The following is a 7,931-nucleotide window of genomic DNA, read 5'->3' as shown; positions in this document are numbered from 1 at the left end:
TTATAGTTGAATATTGAGCTAAAAGCACAGAAATATTACTCCCCTCCAAAGATGTCAACCCAAGTCACTTCTGGATATCACACTGAAACTGCACAATGCTCAGAACAACCACCCAACTTTAAATTCACAAACACGGCTAAGTGGTATTAGCAGAATTATACACTTGCTGCTAGCGAGTTCTCTCAGGCTACTTCTGCTTCTTCCCCTCCCTCAATGAATTGTCTTGATCTGGCTGAACTGTGTGTATATGTCAGAGTCTATGCATGTTTTAAATATCACTGCAACAGTGGCACCATTGATAAGCCTCAGAATTGTTTCCATGAGAAATATGTGGTTTTTTTACCCCACCCTAAACCGTTCTGAATAGAGCTTTTTCCTCCCCCCCCCCACATATAGCTGATTGTGTGCAACCCCTGCTCAAAATAAGTTGTTTTTAAAGTCTGGACCTAATCTGACGTCTTTGCTGATCTACATGACTTTGTACGAAAGGTATGTACCCACCCCCATTTTTGGAAAGAGGAGGAGGAGAAGCTGGCACACTGAGCACGGAAGAGAGTGAAAGGGGCCTGGGGCAGAGAGGGGGGCTCGTTCCTCAAGTGCAGAATGATGCTGTGACCCTGCAGAGTGAAAATATGAGCTTTTCAATATATAAAAAGGTAAAGGGACCCCTGACCGTTAAGTCCAGTCACGGACAACTCTGGAATTGCGGTGCTCATCTCGCTTTACTGGCCGAGGGAGCCCAGGTCATGTGGCCAGCATGACTAAGCCGCTTCTGGCTAACCAGCGCAGCGCACAGAAACACCATTTACCTTCCCGCCGGAGCGGTACCTATTTATCTACTTGCACTTTGACGTGCTTTCAAACCGCTAGGTTGGCAGGAGCAGGGACCGAACAATGGGAGCTCACCCCGTCGTGGGGATTCAAACCGCCGACCTTCTGACCGGCAAGCCCTAGGCTCTGTGGTTTAGACCACAGCACCACCCATACCCAATATAGTTGGGTACAATTCTATACTCAAGGGGTGGCATTCAAATAAGTCTTGGAGTAGATCCATTGAAATGAACAAACCTGTTAGTTGTGCCAATCTATTTCAATATGTCTACTCTTGAGCAGAACTAGTGTTCTAGGGCAGGCATGTCCAACTTCCAAGGGACTGCGATCTACTCCCACTATAAATAAAGTAGCAGTGATCTACCCATTGGATAGACCTGAGTTGTTGAGCTTTTTTGGCAGAGGATGAGCCAAAGTTGTTGACCTTGGGGGGGGGGAATAAGCTTAGTTGTTGACCTTTGGGGGAGGGGAGGACGATTGATCAGGATGACTCAATCGACCACAGACACCCATAGACATCAACCAGTTGGACATGCCTGGTCTAGGGGTTGTAGGGCCCACAGAGCAGGGGATGGCTTGGGTTACATTTGACTGGCAACCTGGACTTTCAAAACATGCAAATGTTTATTGATAGGGATAATCTACAACTTATCAGTCAACTTCTCAGGGAGTGCCTAGATGACTCAGTTTTGGAGGGTGCACACAGTTATCAAGAAACTAAAAGGGGGCAAAGCTCCGTTTCTTCCGAGTGAGTTTTGTAAAACATGCTCACTGGTTCCACAATTTACTAAGCATTTAATTAATGTCATCATGGAAGGAGAACAGACACCACCTTCGTGGAAAGACGCAAGACTGGTGGTTTTGGCCAAACTGGGGAAAGATCCTTGTCAGCTGGGATCTCATCACCCCAAGATGCAAAGATATTGTCAGCCCTCCTGGCAGCTCGCTTGAACAACTTTGTAGGCCAGTATATTCAAAATGAGCTTTGAATGTTATACATAATAATATTTAAAAAAAAATCAGTCACACTGATCTCATTGACTATTTTGAAGACGGTTTAACCATGTGGAACAGCCATTTCTGCTGAATGTATTGAGGAAATTTAATTAATTTGAAAATTTATTAACTGATATGCCTATTCATTCATTCATTTATTTAATCTAGCAAAAGCAATTACTAAAAATAAAATAAAGCAGAATAAAATACTGTTGTGAGTTGGGAGGGTGTTAGGCTTTATTACTGAGCCCAGTGCTTTTTTTCTTTAAAAAAATGTTTAGGGGTACTCTTCTTTTGACTCAAGAAAATCACCATTTTATAGTTCAAATCAGGGAAAATAAGTACAGTAAATGGACAAAAGTACAAAGATTCACAAAATGTTTAGGGATATGCATACCCCTGCGTACCTCCAGAAAAAAAGCACTAACTGAGTCCCTTCTGGTTCCTGGATCCAGCAAGGATTCAATTGCTAGACCAGCCAGAACAGCTTCTTGGTAAAGACCCTCAACACGCTGGTAGATAGAAGGACAAAGACATGAGTTGAAGTGTGTGAGAGCTGGGCTAGACGCAGACTGCGGGGGGAGACGTGCTTGATTTCTGCTGGAATTCAAGACGACTGTCAGGAATGAGCCAGCTCCAAGTGAAGGTTTGCAACCAACTGCAGAAAGCAGCCAGAAACAGAGAGGCTTAGATGTAAGTCAGACAGGGGAGAGCCAGCAGCTGCAGACTTCTGCTCTTCCCTACCTTAACGGGCAGGGTGATAAGACAGTAGCTCAGAGCAGGCTAGAACACAGCAAAAGCTTGCAGGAAGCACAAAAAGGAGCAAACAGTCTCAGAGACAGCCTCTCAGAACAGGAAGAGTTTGGAGCTGATCCACTAAGTCCGAAGAGTTGGCGAATGGGAGGGGTGCTAGATAGGAAGCAAAACAAGAGACGTAAGGGGCGTAAGTCCAGTATCATCTGTCAACCCCGGAAGGAGTCTTCAGAAGGGTCATCTTGAGTAATGGTGCCAGAGGCTATGTTAGAGCTGTCTGGAGCTATCTGTTTGTTTTTGCAATAAATCCTACTTTTTAATTACCTACGCTTACTGTGTTATCAAGCTGGGAACATGGACTCCTGACAGAACCTGACAATGATGCCCCATGTAGTATAGATGGGACCTGAGAACGAAAGTTACATTCCTCTTTGGAAAGAGTGACTTAGGGCCAACCCAGACTTCCTTTTGTGCTGTGCTTTCCATGCGCAGATCTGTACTTTAAAGCAATCTGGGTTTTTTTGTGCCAGTGCTTTCCCTAGGAAAACCCATGTCTTACCATTGAATCAGAGCAAACAGCAATCTGGGGAAAACAGTGGTAAAATGCAGGTTTTACTGGGGAAAGCGCCAGGACCGAAAGAGCAACATGCTTGGAGATGGAGCTTTAAAACCTGGACCTGTGCCTAGAAGCATGGCTCAAAAGGAAGTTTGGGATTTGCCTATAATGGCAAAAAGAACAAGAATGGCAAGTGAATATTGATATACATTCTGGAGAAACCACTTGCCCTGTATACATTGTTGTAAAGAAAATAATTCATCCTGCAAAAGCATATTAAAGTAGGTTTAGAATTTTTTAGCAGAAATATTGGAATTTTACATTAATTTACATTGATTTTTATGGTTCTGTGATATGAAGTAATTTTTCCAGAGCAGAGCTTTGTGTTTAACCTTAAAACTGAAGTAACTATGCACTGTAAACAAGAACCTGGGCTTACAGAATTTTGTGGCATAAATTTCAAATGCTTAAAAAGTTCTTGCAAATTCTTTTATTATTAAGTGTTAAGATCATCTTCCTCTTCTCTTCTCTCTTTTTTTTTTTTTTGCCACAAGGTATTATTACATAGGTTTGTTTAGTTGGAGAGTAAAAGACTAAACTAGGATAAAAACACATTTTTTAAAAACCTGCTGAAACACATTCTCATTTCACTGCTATGATTCTAACTGTAGCATTTGAAGATGCAGAATGTCATTGGGGGCATTTTAACTGTTTACAAATAGAGTGTGATTGTTAAATGTACAGTTTCTCCAGATATTAATAAATCAAGACATTTTTGGGCTGCTTTCCATAAAAAGATTGTTATATGGTTTTTTGAAAATTAAATGCATGTGCATGCACAAAATTTCCCAGATTTATTTAGGGGAAGTCATGGCTGTTAAAGTGATCTTATTAACTAGCAACATTTAAAAATACCTCTGGCAATAGATGCTGACTATTATAAGGCCATATATTTCATTGAAAGGCTCCATTCAGATTAAATGTCACATATACATTCCAACAGACCAAATAAAATGGGAGAGGACTATGAACGCCAAACATTGTTCTGCATACTTGACGAAATAAGGGATCTCCTTGTTTGCAAATGTGACTCTGGCCACTTTTAGGAGTGGCTTTGCTATGGCTTTCCTCCTGAAAAAGCGAAGTCTATTGTCAGCCTGACAGCCTGGGCTGGACTCCCCTCTCCTACCCAGTCACTGAAGGTGCAACCGCCCTGCCCTCCTGCCCAGCTGCACAGATGGCAGATGTTGTTGGTGCAACTCACAAACTCTGAACGAGGTGCCTGAAGGCTGCCTCTGCCCAGCGCTGTGTCTCTTTTTCAGCCAGAGTGGCAAAAATAACTTTTTTTTTTATGTCCCAACAACTTTTTTTCCAGTGCTCCTCCCTTCCTTTCCACGCAATGTTCTCCTGCCAAACTTCAGGCTCCCTCCCTAGTTTTTGTTCCATCCCCACCACTCAGTTTCCAGGTGAGGGCTGGAATGCCTGTCCCTGAGGAATCTAGTGCAGGAAACTAATGAAATGTACAGCAAAATACGGTTAACAAAGCAACCCCAGTAACTTTGGTCAATGGTTTCTCATATTCCATTGTTTTATTGTTTTCTTATTTATTAAATTTGTATACCTCCCTTCATCCGTTGATCTGAGGGTGCTTCACAAAATTCACGAGAACAAACTATTTGCAAATCATCTTGAGTCTTAACTGCCTGCTACCAGACAAAATATCTGTTTTGTACAACCTTTTGCCAGCAGGAGAATGAAACAGCAATTAATATTAATATTAAGCACCTGTGGCCCAAGCGGACAGTGGCTCGGGCAAAGCACAATAGGCAGTTTTGGAGCAATAGACCTCCTAAGGAGGTTTCTTCGGTCAAGTCACAGTTAGATTCCTCTAGCCTGCAATACATTCTGTGGAAACTAGAAACCATTGCTTCCATTGCAGCAGGAGAGAGAAAATTGTTGTGGAAAACCAAAGAGTCCAGCTCATAGGTGTCAGTCAGTCTCCAGTTCAAACTATTAAAATGCTCATCATCAGAATACAGAGCCGGCCTATCCATGAGGCAGACTGAGGCAGCAGCTGCCTCAGGCAATGGAGTCCAAGGAGCCCCTCTGCAGGCACCCCCCAATGCCACAGCCGCTGGAGAAGCGAGAAGTGGCTGTGGCTGCTTCTGGGTTTGGACGAGATCTTGAGAGCACCCCATGAGGTCACGGGAGAGCCCCATGAGATCGCATGGAGGGCTGTGCGCAAGTTCTTGTAGGGTTCTAGTCAGATCTTGCCAGATCCTGGAAGTCACAGCTGCATGATCCCAGTAAGTGAGGCTTCGGCAGGGAGGACAAGGGTTGACGGACAGGGAGGCACTTTCCCATTTTGCCGCCCCTGTTAGAATGCATGCTTTGTGGACAGGCTTGTGTGCTGCACAGACCACTTGGGTGCAAATCAAGCCTCAGGGACAACAGCAGGCTTTGCTCTCATCATTAAGTGCAGCGCTGGTTTTTCTTACATAGGAGACTTACTTCTTTGACTTGCTTCTTTGGAGGAAAGTGCAGACATGTTCTGGAGGACATCAACGGGGAAGTGGGATCAAGGGACTCCCTGAGCCTGGGACTTCCAGTGGTGGAGACTCAGACATTACATACTCTTATCTCTGTGGCCTCATTCTGGAGGGATGTGCTCTCATTATTTTTTAGTTTTAATCTAGTGTAATTCTGGATATTTGTCTATTATACAGGAGGACTCTCTGATGCATAGATGCAGCACTTTGTCCTGAAAGAAACTGGAATGTTTCCTTTGCTATGGCATTTGTGGTTAGACAGCACACCCATCCCTGATCTCAGACTTCCCACAACAGCAACAGCTCATGAAAAAGCAAAAGCATAACTAGATATTGCACATTGGAACCACAGAGATGGACAAATCCTAAACAACAATTTCCAACTACATGAGATAACTATATTCATGTACAGGCTATGATTTCTGAGGCACCAGTAGCAGATGAACAAACATGTTTTTTATGAGCTTGCGGGGAGTCGATCAAGTTTCCACTTCAGGCCTACCAGTTTTCTGAATTTCAGCTGGAACATATAAAGCACTTACTGGCTTCTGTTAATCTTACAGTCATTACTACCTGGTGAGGGATGCTGGAGCCACTACTTCTTGGCATTTTGGTTTTAAAAAATAGCAGCGATTCCATGTAAAATGTAAAGGTAAAAGACCCCTGGACAGTTAAGTCCAGTCACATGGGTGGGTTCGAATCCCATCCTCGTCACCAGTGTTAAGTTGTGGGTGAACATATCAGACGACACAGTGATTCTTCCAAAGTAGCTCTTTATTTGTAAGCTGGAACAGAACTGAACTGAAGAGCTCAGTCAGCCTGCTTATATAGAGCTCCAGAACAACATAACTGTTGCAACTTTCTAAAACTATCCAATCACTGAACGTCACTTTCGATCCTTCATTTGCATAACTATCTACAGTATCCCCCTGCTGGCCCAGGGTGAGAACTTCAGTACATAACACAGCTTATCTTGCTTTTCAGGCTGAGGAAGCCAGCATTTGTCCAGAGACAGATTTCTGGGTCATGTGGCCAGCATGACCACATTTTTAGTGATTCCATGTATCATGTGGCTGTCTGGGAATGAAGAATTTATTTTTCAGGCTGGAGTTACTGTTGTGGAATCATCTAATTTCTGAAATTGGTACCATTGTTGATAATGTAAGCTACCCTGAGACATTAGGGTGAAGTGCAGGTAATTAATAATAATAATAATAATAATAATAATAATAATAATATGCAAGTGGAGCCAGCTTTATGTTTCTTGTCTATGTTTAAAGGGGCAACTTCGGCTGTTTTGAAGCCTCTTGTCGCTGCTTGACTTGCAATTGCCCAAAATTGGAAATATATCTTAAATGTCACAGAGGACAGTTGGCTTAAGAAAGTGCTGCCCTTTGCTATCCTGGAAAAACTCACCCGGCCCTTGAAAGCATTAAGTGAAAACACAGATCTGACCTAAGAACTTTTCAGCCATTTAGATAACTATTATGACACGTATGAAACAAAATTTTAAAAAAATCCTTCCAGTAGCACCTTAGAGTCCAACTAAGTTTGTTATTGGTATGAGCTTTCGTGTGCATGCACACTTCTTCAGATACCACTTCTTCAGATGACACATATGAACAATCGTTTCCATTTGAAGATTGTACCTGCTAAACATGACTTTATATGGAACTATTCATGACATCTACATATGTATCCACGTACAAATAGCTTGCAAAGTCCACAGTGTCTTTGGGTCTTCAGACTTATCACATGGTGACCACTTGCCACCCATGTCCAGACGCTCCCTTTTCTTCCTTTCCTCCCCTTTCTTTTTCCACCCCTTCCTCACACGGCAATGGAAAAGCCAGTAGTTTGCTAACCCTATTTAATTACTTATCTAGAATTTAAACATGGTTATATATGGTATTTACAAATTGCTGCTGCACATTGTTAAGAGACCAAGCCCCTTTTTTACCAAGTACAGTGGTACATCTGGTTACGAACTTAATTCTTTCCAGAGGTCCGTTCTTAACCTGAAACTGTTCTTAACCTGAGGTACCACTTTAGCTAATGGGGCCTCCCGCTGCTGCCGCCGCACGATTTCTGTTCTCATCCTGAAGCAAAGTTCTTAACCCGAGGTACTATTTCTGGGTTAGCGGCGTCTGTAATCCAAAGTGTTTGTAACCTGAAGCATCTGCAACCTGAGGTACCACTGTACTTATATTCCATCCAAGTCAAGCAGTATTTTTTCCGTGATGGAT

This window comes from Podarcis bocagei (genome assembly GCF_964188305.1).
Source record: "Podarcis bocagei genome assembly, chromosome: 13".
Taxonomy (NCBI): domain Eukaryota; kingdom Metazoa; phylum Chordata; class Lepidosauria; order Squamata; family Lacertidae; genus Podarcis; species Podarcis bocagei.
This window is presented reverse-complemented; position numbering follows the sequence as displayed.